Genomic DNA, 15,198 nt, shown 5'->3' with positions numbered 1-15,198 from the left:
AAAATGTTGTATTGATCTGATTGTTTTAGTTACAGTTCTGGTTCTAAAAATGGTGGAACCGTTTAAATCAGTTCGGTTCCCAATTCTAACGCTTTAGTTATAGTTTCGAACCGAATCAGACCATGACATATTTATTTTTTATTTTTATATAACAAAATTAAAATATAAAATGTTTCTAACAAGATTTGAACACTAGCCATCATCAATGTGAAATTGATAAACTCTAACCAATTTAATCAAATTAATTATTATTAATTTGTATACTAACATAAAATATATATTATATTTATTATTATATAAAAATCTTGGAATTGTAAATCGAACCGAACTAAATTGGTTTTCATAGTTTGGTTCTAATCCAATTTTTGGGATTGGATTTGAGATTTAGAGTCATAAATTGATAATAAGGGGTTGTTTGAGATGTTCAAAATAAGTGTATTTTTTTACTTTTTATGAAATATGAGTTGAGCTTGAAATGATGTGGTAGAAAAGTTATGTGACTTAAATAAAATGATGTGATTTAAATAGGATGGTGACTTTTTATCGTTTTGATTTTTTTAAGAGATGCAAAATCTAGCCTAAATTCTTTATTTTATATTTTATATTCATCAATTTTGTAAACATATTATAAAACATAGAAACCCTTTAGGATTAAGTATTAATACCAAGGTTTCGAATCACACACCGATTAAAGTATGGTTTTGTCCATTGGTACGGTTTGTATTTGGAAAGTTGGTTAAATACTTATTTTTTAGTTTTTTATTTTTTATTTTTTGTGAGTAAAAAATAAAAAGATAATGTAATCAAAAATAGATTATAAATTAAAAATTAACTTTTTGCTAGCTTTTCAAAATATCCGATAACATAATTTTAAACAAAAAATAGACATGTTGAAAAAAAAACACGAAGAAGGGATTTTCAAATATATCTCATTATTTGAGGATTTACAAATTTATAATTAAAAAAATATTAATTATGGCACCAACCCACCAACTTATCTAAGGTTCGTCTGAAATGTGAACTAACTTTTTGACTATTTGTGGTTAAAAAGTTTCTTTATGATAAGTTTTTTAATTTTTTTAATTTTTTTGAAAAAAAAATAAAATAATTATGGATTAAATGTATTGAATTAAAAAGTCTATTTTATCTTTTTGTAATTATTTCAGCAAAAACAAGCTCCTAGTCAAAGCAGTGGCCTCTTCGATACAACGTCTTGCTTTTAGATTATGAAGGTTTCATGTTGTTTTTTTTTTTAAACTCATGAAGGTTTCATGTTTAGACACTGACGCAATGATGGCAAGATATTGTTCGGACAATGAGAAGCAAAATCTACTATAATATTTTATCTCTCTTTTTATCGTTCTTCATGACCTTTGCAATGGCCAATTTATCACCATTGAGTATACACAAGTTTTCATTCTCATCCCCTTCCGAAGCTTTATTCTCTAATGCTCGTGCTTTTTGCCTTGCATTGCCACAGAATCCTAAAACTCCATCTCAACTCTGACATGTCCAACAATCGTAACTTACCTTTTACAAGTTTTCAAGCTCTTTATCGTTGATTTAGTATTCTTATTTGTATTATCGTGATCGACGCGATTATATCGAGTTGGGTGTTTAACTTCACCTCTAGAACTGAGATAAATTTTCGTTTTCGGTGATGGAGAAGGAAAAATTGCTGATAGAGAAAACCAGAATATGAGGGATATGGGGTGTGGGCAGTGTAATTTGGGCGATTGAGAATAAAATTATAAACTGAACGGGGACTGGCAGATTGGCAGATTAGCAAATCGCAGTTTGGGCGAATTGATGAATTGAATAATATTTTAACCTATAATAAAACATTTGCATAATATATAACACAAACTAATTTTACATCATCTTTTCATATATATAATTACTAGTCCCTTCGTCCCAAAATATTAGTCATTTATTTCATTTTTTCATTGTCTCAAAATATTAGTCAATTTTCAAAAATCAAGAACTAAAAGTACTTATAAATTTCCTATTTTATCCTTATTTTAAATTCATTGATATTAATATATAGAAAAAATATAATTATGACAATTGCACTACCAAAAAAAAGTTTGATTCCCTAAAAGGGTAGTTTTGAAAAATTAATATTTTTGAAGTGTAATAATTTTATTACAAAACAAAATTTAATTCCCCAAAAGGGACTAATATTTTGAGACGGTGGGAGTAATTTGTAACAAATTTCACGTCTTAAATATCTTTTACACTCATTTTAATTTTGATATATATATATGTATTAACTATAGCGGAGTGGAACAGTTTCGAAAACAGATTATAAATTTTAATTTTAATCACAGTTAACGAATTGAACACTATAAATTGGTGCGATTTTAACAAATTTAACAGTATTGTGCATAATCCTAGATAATGAGCCTGGTCCATTTGTCTAATACCTCCATCTTTATAGAAAGAGCGGATGGAGATGTTGTCAATGATGATGATATTGTAGTGTTCAACTAGATGTGGAGATCCACAAACAAAGGCTATGGTAGTAGAGATAAGTATGGTGAGGCATACATGTTCCGATGGTCGAAAAAAAGAGAAAAACAAATATGAAGATTTGCATTTTGTGTTTTTAAGGGAGATATATAATGATTGTGAGACTTTGATGAGAGAAACAAGAGAGAGATCGGAGAGCAAAAATGTGAGATTTTAGTAATTATCATCACGACTGCATCATAAATTTGGTATAGTCATTAAGTTACAAAAGGCATGGTAGTGATTTGTTGGAGGTGGAGATCAACAAACAAAAGATATGGTAGTTAAGATAAAGATGGTAAGACAATGGCCGAAAAGGGGAGAAAAATGTAGATGAAAATTTGCATTTTGTGTTTTTTAAGTCAAATTTTTTTTTAAAAAAATAGCGAGAATAAAATATAATGATTGTGAGCCCTAGTTAACAAAATAAAACAAAAGAGAGATATCAAGCATAAATGTGAGATTATAGTAATTATCATCATGACTCCATCATAAATTTGCTAGGGTCATTAAGACCTATTTTGAAAAATAGATTAAAAGTTAATTTTTTAGATTTTTTTTTTTTTAAACATGCAAAAAAAAGCAAAGAGGTAAGTTACAAGGGTACCATTCACACTAGACACATAGGCCTTTTTTGAGAAGTATAAAAAAAAATCTATTTATTCATTTTTTAGTTTATTTAAGTCACGTCTCATCTTTATTTTTTGTACTTTTTTTTTTTGTAATAAGTAAAAAAATCAATTTTTTTAACACTTCCCAAAATAACCCATAGTTCAAACTATGCCTCCGTTTGGGAAGTGGGTTGGCTTTTTGGCTTTTTGGCTATTTTAGCCTGGGCTATTTTAGCCTGGTTTGGGAAGGGCTTTTTGGCTTTTTGGCTTTTTTGGCTTTTTTTGTGAGAGAGGATTGTAATGATTATGGGTTGGATTTGATGTTTTGTTTTTTGTGGCTAAAATAGCCTATTTTGTTTTTTGTGACTATTTTAGCCCCAAACCAAGTTCCCAAACAAAGGCATATCATGTGTCCAAAATTCACGACGAATACTGAAAAAATTTCACTCAAATCAACAAATTTAAAAATTATGCACAATAGTATGTCACTTTTTCAAAATAATTAATCTACTCTCAAAATAAGATGACATGCATTCGAGAATTCTTATAAGAATTTATTTAAGATGACATGCATTTGAGAATTCTTATAAGAATTTATTTACTTTTAATAATGAAGATAAAAAAGTGATTTTCAAAAGTGACAATGTCATAAATAGTAACTAGCATATTACCCGTGCTATGCACGGATTGTATTTATAATTATCTATATATGTGAATTGTGTTTTTTAAATATTTTTTTTTAAATGTCTTATTTTTTTCCTTCCCTTTTTTTATATTATATTAAAGTGTAATATTTTGATAATAATCATATGTGTTAGACTTTTAAAAAAATTAACTATCTTTTTTTTATTATATTATATTAAAATTTAATATTTTGATAATAATCATACTAGCCTATCACCCGTGCTATGCACGGGATAATTATAAATATTTATTATTTTTTTAGATTTTTTTTAATATATAAATTATGTTTTTTTAAGATTTTTTATAAAAATAATTTAACAATCTTATCACTAATCATAGTGTATGAGAGAAGTTGAAAACGGTGTTGTAGTAATCTTATCACTAATATAAGATTTTTTTTATCCGTGCTATGCACGGATTGTATTTATAATTATCTATATATGTGAATTGTGTTTTTTAAATATTTTTTTTAAATGTCTTATTTTTTTTCTTCCCTTTTTTTATATTATATTAAAGTGTAATATTTTGATAATAATCATATGTGTTAGACTTTTAAAAAAATTAACTATCTTTTTTTTATTATATTATATTATATTAAAATTTAATATTTTGATAATAATCATACTAGCCTATCACCCGTGCTATGCACGGGATAATTATAAATATTTATTATTTTTTTAGATTTTTTTTAATATATAAATTATGTTTTTTTAAGATTTTTTATAAAAATAATTTAACAATCTTATCACTAATCATAGTGTATGAGAGAAGTTGAAAACGGTGTTGTAGTAACTATACACAGATTGTATGTATAATTATTTGTATAAGGAGATTTTAAATGCTGATCAAGGAATTTTGACCAAATCAATAAATGCAGGCATGTGGAAAGACATGTGGATTGAAAAAAGTTAATAAATGTTGATCAGGACATTTTGACCAAATCAATAAATGCTGATTTTTTTTTAATAAAAAATTTAGAAATTCAAATTGAGATTATTTAGAGCCATTGAACAAACTACAATCACTTACAATTTTTTTTCAAAAAGCACAGTGAGTTAAAAAAATCAATTACAATTTTTTTTTTCAAAATACAATCTAATCATTATAAATAATTGGTACTTTAAAAACCAAATCAGAAAAAAAAATCAAATCAAATCAAATCACAAATATTTTTATGCTATCTAACTACAATCATATTTTTTTCATAAATAATTGTAAAGAAAAACCATTAAAACAGTAAACAAAAGATTAAATCACATTAAAAAAAAAGAACCATTGAACAAACTACAATCGCATCATATTTTTCTCATAATAAAATAAATAAATAAATAAATAAAAGAACCATTGACTAACTGCAATCACATTAAAAAAAAAAACATTGAATTAACTACAATCACATTTTTTTTTCTTTGTGAGTGTTTATGTTTATCTAACTTCAATCATATTAAAAATAAAATTAAAATAGTAAATAAAAAGATTAAATAACATTAAAAAAAATCATTGAACTAACTACAACAATCACATTAAAAAAAAGAGCCATTGAAACAAATTACAATCACATCACATTACAATCACATTTTTTTTCTTTGTGAGTGTTTATGTTTATTTAATTTCAATCATATTAAAAATAAAATAAAAAGATTAAATAACATTAAAAAAAGAATCATTGAACTAACAACAACAATCATATTAAAAAAAAGAGTCATTGAACAAACTACAATCACATCACATTTTTCCCATAATAAAATAAATAAATGAAAAAAAAAGAATTATTAAACTAACTACAATCACATTAAAAAAAAAAAAAAGAATCATTCAACTAATTATAATCACATTTTTCTCTTTGTGAAGATTTATATTTATCTAACTTTAATCATATTAAAAAATCAAATTATAATTTTTTATTCGCTAGACAAATCACAAATATTTTTATGCGCTATCTAACTATAATATTAAAACAGTAAACAAAATGAAAAGTCAAGAAAGAAAAAACAAAAGAAGACTTACTGTTTGCATACGTGGTTACTGAAGTTGAAAGTGTAGAAGTGAGAAGTCAATAAGGAAAAAACAAAAAGGAGACTCACTATTTGCAATAGGTCTGTGAAAAGTTAAAAAGAGTGTGTGTATTGGAAAAATTAAAAAGACTTGGAAGAATTTAATAAATCCTAAGTTTTTTTAAAAAAAAAAAATCAAAAAAATTAAGAGATTAAGGTTTAGATATCGAAACTCCTACAAAACTTATGGGTTAGAGATAGATATAAATAAATAGATAGATATAAATAGAGATATTTATATTTGTTTTAAATTTTTTTTAATATACAAATTATTTGTTTTGGAAAAAGTACTGCAATAATTATGAGAGAAGTCAAAAAATCTTGTGGGTTGGGAGAAATTAATAAATGCTGAGGTTATTTTAAAAAAAAAAAACAAAAAATTAGAAAATTGTGATTGTCATATTGGAGCTCCCACAAGCTTTGGGGGTTAAAAACTCTCTTTTGCTTAATATATAGTATAGATATAGATAAATAGATAGATATATCTTTTTATTTTTATTTTTATTTTTGTGTGGTTTCTATTCGGGTATTTTTTTTTCAATTTATTTAAGATGGAGTTGTGGGTATCTTTTTTTTTAATTTAATTTATCTGTGGTTTCCATTTGTTTTTAATTATTATTATTTAGGTAAGTTATGATGTGAGTTAGATATGTGATAGGCATGCGAGTTTTATTGATTTAAAATTTATTCAGATAAGATTTAAAGTTTATTTAGATAAACTTTAAAGATTTTTTTTTTTTGTTGTGTTATAATATAATATGTAAAATATAGGTAGATATCTATAATTTTAATAAAAAAATATTATCTAATTTTTTGGGGAAGAGAAAATGAATGCAAGTTTTAATATTTTTTTTTTGAAAATTTGTGAGAGAGATTAGGAGGGAGAGATTATGAAATATTTTGGTTATTAAATAAATAAATCAGTCAATAGTTTTTTTAATTTATTTTGTAAATTAAAAATAAATAAATCAGTCAATAGTTTTTTTAATCTATTTTGTAAATTAAAAATCAATAATTTTGAAAAATTAATTAATTTGTCCCATTAAGTGGTTTAAAATTTTGATAAATATACATAAAAAAATACATAATTATATTATTAAATCATAATTTAAATTTAAATGTTATATCTTTTTGAGATCTATAGCTAAATTCTTATTTTTCTAAAAAAATTTTGTGTGTAACTATAGTGTATGGGAGAAATTGAAAAGGGTGTTGCAATAATTATGAGAGAAGTCAAAAGGGATTGTGGGTTTGGAGAAGTCAATAATTGCTGAGGTTGGGTTGGGAGAAGTCAATAAATACTGAGTATTTTTTTTTTTTTAAATCAAAAAATTAAAAAATTAGGATTAGGAGATTAGAGCTCCCACAGGTCTTGGGGTTAAAAATTCCCTTTTGCTTAATATATAGTATAGAAGTATAGATGTGTTGAATTTTTCAAGAATTTTTTTTTTATGCTTATTCTTAATGCATTAAAGTGTTATTATGAGGGATAATAATCATATGTGTTTGGAATTTTAAAGGAATTCATATCTGTTGGATTTTAAAGAATTTTTTTTATGCTTGTTTTTAATGCATTAAAGTGTTATTATGAGGGTAAGACTTGGAGGCTGGGAGAAGTTAATAAATGTTAAGTTTTTTTTTTAAATCAAAAAAATTAAAAAATTTAGATTGGGAGATTGAAACTCCCACAGGGTTAAAAATCCTTTCTTACTTAATATATAGTATAGATCCCAATGAAAAGGTATTATTTTATAAATTTAACGAAAATACGTTAAAATCCCACTTAACGTACATGGATTTCAAAATTCAAAAGTTAGTTAAGTAATAAATATAAGGAAGAAGTTAATGAAGGAAGATCCATCGAAAAAACAAACCCTAACTATAAGCTTAATTTATATATATGTCAAATATAAAATAACGAAACTCTAAGATTATTTTAAAAGCAAGTTTTTTTTAAAAAAAAAATAATTTTTTGTTGTAATCATAAACAAAGATTAAAGCAAATGACATTATATATTTTAAAACACAGATTTAAAAATTAATTTAAATTAAAGGATAATACTTGGTAGCTCGAAAACAATTGGTCTGAATTGGCTCAAAACCCAAAATGACGTTGTTTTGGGTTTCCTTCTTTTTTTCTTTTTTTTTCTTTTCTTGCTTTTGAATACAGACAGAGAGAAGAGAAGAGGTGAGAGAGAAAGAGGAGAGAAGAGGAAGAGGGAAAAAAGACAAAACATAAGGAGGAGGAGGAGGAAGAGAATGAAGATCGACAGTGATGGCGGTGATCTCCGGTGAGTATCGCCGATCGCCACTTTCAGATTCTATTTTCTCTACTTTTTCTTTTTCTTTTTCTTTTCTTTTTTTCCCCCCTAGTGGATCTGATCTGAAATAAAAGGGGAAAAAAGAAATTTGTTGGCTGATGATGATGATGATGATGATGATGATGATGTTGATGAAGATGTTGTTGATTTTTATTTATTTTTCCTAGCGGATCTGGATTTGAAGATGAAGGGGGAAAAAAATTGTTGGCTGTTGGTGATGATGTTGATGAAGATGTTGTTGTTGATGATGATTATGTGTTGATGAATGTGTTCACGAACTGCTATCTCTTCTCTTTTCTTCTTCTTCTGCTTCTTATTCATCTTTATCTTCAAAAAAATGAAAAAGAAAGAAAGGAAAAAATAAAAATAAAAATCCCAAAACGATATCGTTTTAGATTCAGGCCAATTTTGGACTTGAAAATTTCAAGCTACGTAACGGAATTGTAAATTAAAAAATAAATTCAAACTAAAACAAAAAATAAAAAACAAAAAGCGAGAGTAGAAGATAATGATTGTGAGCCTTAGCTAAGAAAGTCAAACAAGAAGGAGATATGAAGCATAAATGTGAGATTATAGTAATCGTCATCACGACTCCATCATAAATTTTGCTAGATTTTAAAAAGTAGATTAAAAGTAGATTTTATTTATTTATATTTTTAAAGATATATATAAAAAATGAGTGACGTAAGTTACAAGGGAACAATTCACACTAAACACATAGCCATTTTTTAAGAAGTATACAAAAAAATATTTTATTATTTTTTTGATTTATTTGAATCATATTTCATCTTTATTTTTTTGTAATAAGTAAAAAAAGAGAAAATTTGTGGAAAATCCACTCTTAATTGTCTAAAGCATTAGGTCTAGTGATTTTTTTATTTTTTTTGGTTAGTGGGAGATCCACACTTTGTGAAATAGTTTGGTGAGAAATCTTACAGGATATTTTGTTTCTAATTTTACCCTTTGACTTTTTTTATTTGTTCGACTTTTTGTTGACTATTTGTCCAAATTTAATCTATATGTTCAAATTATTGTCTACTTGTTCAATTTTTTTTGTCTATCTGTTCAAATTTTTTCATGTAAATTTTCTATATGTCCAAATTTTATCTATGCAAAATTTCCATCTCCTCCTAATCATCATCTGATCGATAGAATAACAAATTTTACATGTGTTTTTTTCTTTATTTGTACAAATATCTATTCAAATTTTATAGTATGTTAGATTTAATATTTTATCGGTTGAAATATCTATCCAAATTTTATATATGTTCAATTTTATCAAATTTTATCTGTTGAATTCAAATTTGTTTATATGTTTAAACTCTATCTGTTTATGTTTTTTTTAATCTGTTGAATTCAAAAGATATGTATGTTAATTTTTGAATAGATTATGGCATTTTATCTGTTAAAAAACTATGTAGAAATATCAGAGCCATTTTGAATAGATCAGAGCCGAATGAGGTCCTTCATCTGTTTAAAACTAACTGTATAAATCGTCTATCTGTTACAATTTGTTTCACCAAAAATAACAACAACAAAAAAATAAAATAAAATAGATATTGCAGCCGTAAATGAACGGAACTCTAATCTCACTGCTGTAAAGCCAGAAATGGAACCGAAGTTGTGAGAAAGGTCTAGATCCACCACAGATCTAGAGAGAGAAGAGAAGAGAAGTTGAACTGTTAGAAGAGGCCGTCAGATGAGAGAAGATAAGTCTAGATCTGGTTTCATTTAGGGCTGTGCAAAATACCGTCCGATCCGCTAAAACCGCACCGATCTGCATCTATCCGCACCGCTCTAACCGCTAACCGCGGTTTAAACTTTAAAATTTATAATCCGCCAACTGAACCGCTCCGCTTCGCTATAGTTAATACATATATGTTTTTTAACCTCCAATGAAATATCAATGTAAAAATGAATGTAAGAGGGATTGAAGATATAAAATTTATTATAAATTAGTGGTTATATATATGAAAATATAATTTAAAATTACATCGTGTTACATATCTAAATTTTTTTATACAAATTAGTATTATATATTATGCAAATGTGTGATAATTAGTTAAAATATTCTTCAATCTGCCCAAATCGCAAATTGCTAATCCGCTAATCCGCCAACCTGCCATTCGGTTTGTAATTTTACTCTCAAATCGCCCGAACCGCACCGTGCACAACCCTAGTTTCAGTGGTGCTTTGATCGACGACGGGTGGTCAGTTGGCGGTAAGGCAATGGCGAAGGTGAGGAGGTGGAGAGAAGAGAGAGACACAAAGAGAGGGAGGGGGGTTTATTCTGGCGAGGACTGCGAGGACGACAACAACACGGTGGTAGAGGATGGCGATCACAAGTTGTCGGCGGCGTAGAGGATGGTGACGACAACACAGCAGTGGTGGAATCAGAGATGTGAAGAGAGAGAGAGAGGGTTTGTTTTGGTTTGTCTACCGTATAATATATATATATATATATATATATATATATGGGTGGTTTAATCTTTTTTATGAGTTTGTCCTTATGGACAAAGAAAATAAGCGCCTAGAACTTTAAACTTAGAAAATTCAATTTTAGAATTTTTACCCGACTGTCCGTAAAAAAATCAAAATTTTTAATATTTTCCAAAATAACCCATAGTTTAAACTATCATGGGTCCAAAATTCATGATGGATACTGAAAAAATTTCGCTCAAATCGACAAATTAGAAAATTACGCATAAAAGTACATCACTTTCTCAAATTGATTAATCTACTCTCAGAATATGACATGCATTCGAGAATTATTATAAGAATTTATTTACCATTTATTATAAAGAAAAAAAAAAGTGATTTTCAAAAGTGACAACTTCAATCTCAACAAAAAGGTATTGTTTTATTGCCGGAAAAACTAACGAAAATATATTAAGGGGTTGTTTGAGATATTCTAAATAAGTGTACTTTTTGATTTTTTATGAAATATGAATTGGATTTGAAGTGATGTGATAGAAATGTGATGTAACTTAAATAAGATTATGTGAAAGCCCACTTAATGCATGTGGATTTTAAAATCCAAAAGTCAGTTAAGTAATAAGTGCACGGGAAAAAATTATTGAGCAAAGATGAACCGAAAAATAAACCCTAACTGTAACCTTAATTTATATGTCAATTATAAAATAATGTAACTCTAAGATTATTTTAAAAGCAAGTTTTAAAAAATTTATTTAAATATTTTAAAACAGGGATTTAAAAATTAACTTAAATTAAAAATTAAATTCAATTGAAAAAAAGAAAAAGAAAAGCGAGAGTAGAAGATAATGCTTGTGAGCCATAGTTAATATGAAACATAAATGCGAGATTATAGTAATTGTCATCATGACTCTATCATAAATTTGGTAGGGTCATTAAGGCATATTTTGGGGTAGATTAAAAGTTGATTTTTTTGAATTTTTTTTTTAGTGTTTTTTTTTTTGAAAAAATGTGTAAAAAAAGTAGAGAAATATGTTACAAGGGTACCATTCACACTAGACACATAGGCCTTTTTTGAGAAGTATAAATCTATCTATCTATAGGCCTCGTTTGGGAACCCTTTATTTTAGTTAAAAAGTCAAAAAGTTACCAAATTAGCCAAAAAATCAATAACTCATACCAAAAAATCAAAGATTCTTTTTTCTCTCTACTTTTTGAACATCTTTTCGTAAAAAGTCAAAAAGTCATCCCAAACATACTAGTTTTTTTAAGCTCATATTTTAGCCAAATAGCAAAAAAATTACTAAATTAGCCTGTTCCCATATAATCAAATGTAGTTGTATTAGCAAGAGTCTCCAAATATTCATTATTAAATTCTCATAATTTTAAAATTCTCTCTTTCCTACGTGACAACCCTCTTTGATTGTCTTTCATGTTTTGTATTTTTTTCATTTTCTATTTGTTTGATTAATTAAAATAAAAATTAATTTCATGGGTTTATGGATAAAGATTTGAATTTTAAAATTCCTCCATATAGACAAACATATAAAAACTGATAAATAATTTATGAAAATTAATTTCATGGTCTACAGATAAAGATAAAAATTAAATAACTAATTTAAAAAAATTAATTTCATAGCTTATAGATAGTTTAAAATTTCTTCCCATAAATGAACTTATAAAAATTGATAAATAACTTATAAAAAATTAATTTCATGACCCACAGATAAAGGTTAAAAAGTTGATTAAAAAAAATGAAATTACTCCTTTTTTTTTTTTTGCCCTTCATTTTGTACTTTGATTAATTTCATTATAGATAAACATATAAAAATTCATAAATAATTTATGAAAAATTATTTCATGACCTAGAGATAAAAAAAAAAATTAAAACAATTATTTAAAAAAATAATTTCATGACTTATAGATAAATAAACATATAAAAATTGATAAATAATTCATAAAAATTAATTTCGTGGTCTATAGATAAAGATAAAGATTAAATAATTGATTTACAAAAAATTAAAATAATAAAATTTAAATAAAAATATGATTTGTTAATTTGTATCTGTCAAAAACATATCTATCTAAATCTTTGTTTTGATTTACTTATATTTTTTTCTCCTGCTATCATATATTTATCTTTTTGTATTTTGAAACTATACTAAATGTAGTGGAGTATGAAAATTTTCTAAAATTTTAATACTAAAAGTCTTATGAATTCTCTATCCTACGTGCCACTTCTCAAGTCTCCTCTCATACTTTTCCTAATGTTTAATCATTTGTCAATTATTTAAATCTCAAAAGTCAAAAGGATTATATATATTTAAATAAAATGAAAAATATTTAGATATGAACAACAAAGAGGTAGAGATAAAAAAATAAAAAATAAAAAATAAAAAAAATAAAAAGACAACTATTCAAATTTCAACCACAAAATAATATAAAGAGTCAAATAAAAGATAAATAAATAAATAATATTACGAGTCAATTAAAAATAAAAAGTTAACTATTTATATATGAACAATTAAAAAATATTTAAATAAAAAAATATTACGAGTCAAATAATTTTTAAAATAAGAAAGTAATTATTTATATATGAATAACAAAAAAATAGAGACGAAGAAATATACAAAAATAAAAATATAACTATTTAAATTTGAGCTGCAAAATTCAAATTCAAATAAAATATAACAAAATGTTTAAATAAAAAAGATATTAAGATTGGGATATAAATATTCTAAAAAGAAGATAATTTTTTTAACGATCTATATTTATCTTTTGTTAGTTTGTTACAGAATTTTCATATATTTCAATTTAATATTTTTAAAGTTTATTTTCAAGTTGAACTTAATATTTATCTTTTAAAATCATTGATTAATTATCCATACAAATTTTAAATATGATAAAATTCCATATATATCTTTGTTTAAGCATAATCTTTTCAATATAGAAATAAGTTTCTGCAAAAGAAACCATGAACAAAAGATTGGGAGGAAAACAATCAACATTGAGCCATTCTAATCCCTTTCGGTGCCTAAAAATTTTAAATATTTGCTTTACATTTGAATTGTGTACTTGCATGAGTTTTTGCATTTGTGAGAAAGTGAGTTTATATAAATGGATATTATTATTTTATTTTTAAATTTATTTTTTACAATCTGTATTTTTCCTTATTTCTATCTTTTTGTTAATAATGTGTCATTCAATTGAGATTTTTTTTTTAAAATATATTTATAAAAGCGCTACTACTATCAATTTGTAACTCTCTCACTTATTGATTATTTGTGTTTAATTTTTTTTTGTGCAGATGTTAGATTGAAAATAAAGAACACATCAAAATTTATTGAATATGGGTTTATACTTTAAATGTATTCATCAGTTAATTTTTTATTATTGATTATCTTGTTGAAATAACTCATGATTAAATTTATTTTTAGGAACTCATTTTCTTTGAGAACAAACCACAAATTTCTTCTTTTTTTAATTTTTTTTTATTTAGATTCAGAGTTTGAGCAAATGGAAAATATCTCATATTTAAAATGTTAATTTTTTTTGAATAATTTAAATATTTATATTCTTTATGTTTGTCAATTCAAGTTTAACACATTTCCAAACTTTTTTTTTTTTAATCATTCCAAACCTATTTGTGTTTAATGAATCAATATAACCAAAAAACAAATAGCATGTAAAAAATTTTTAACCACTAACCGCATGTAATGGGAATTAAAATTAATTTTATTATATTATATGGGATGGTTAACGTAATACCTACTATTGATTAAACAAAATTAGTGTTACTTTTATTTAATATATTAGTTATTTTGATTAATTATAATATGCCTTTGTTATTCTATTTCTGGTTGTCTAAAGTAATTCTTAGATAAATTAGCATGGCTTCGTTTGGGAAGCCCAACTTGGGGCTTTTTTTGACTATTTTAGTTACAAAAAATAAAATAGATTTTTTAGTCCAATAAGACAAAAAGTCAACCCACTTCCTAAACGAACCCATATATATGTTATGATTTACTTAATGTATGATAGTTTTCAAATTTTTTAATAATGTGAAATATTTAATATTTTTAATGATGTGATATAGGATTTATATACACAAACTAAATAAAAATATTAAGAAATACAATCAAATAACAAATTTTTTTTTAGTAATTATTGACTTTCTAAAATCTCGTGCATCGCACAGGTGACCTCTAGTATATATATATATATATATATATGTGTGTATTAATTTGTTGATTTATTTGAATCACATATCATCTTTATTTTTTGCATGTTGTTGTTGTTGTTTTTTTTTTTTGGTGGCAATAAATAAAAAAAAAATCAATTTTTTTAACTCTTCCCAAAACAACCCATAGCTCAAACCATCATGTGTGCAAAATTCATGATGGATACTGAAAAAATTTATCTCATTTTGACAAATTAGAAAATTATGCATAACAGTACGTCACTTTTTCAAAATAATTAATCTCCTCTCAAAATAAGATGACATGTATTCGGGAATTCTTATAAGAATTTATTTATTTTTAATTATGAGGATAAAAAAGTGATTTTCAAAAGTGACAACTTCAT

The sequence above is a fragment of the Camellia sinensis genome, chromosome 11, assembly GCF_055761805.1.
Source record: "Camellia sinensis isolate YWXY chromosome 11, ASM5576180v1, whole genome shotgun sequence".
In the NCBI taxonomy this organism is placed as follows: domain Eukaryota; kingdom Viridiplantae; phylum Streptophyta; class Magnoliopsida; order Ericales; family Theaceae; genus Camellia; species Camellia sinensis.
Note: the sequence above shows the minus strand (reverse complement) of the source record.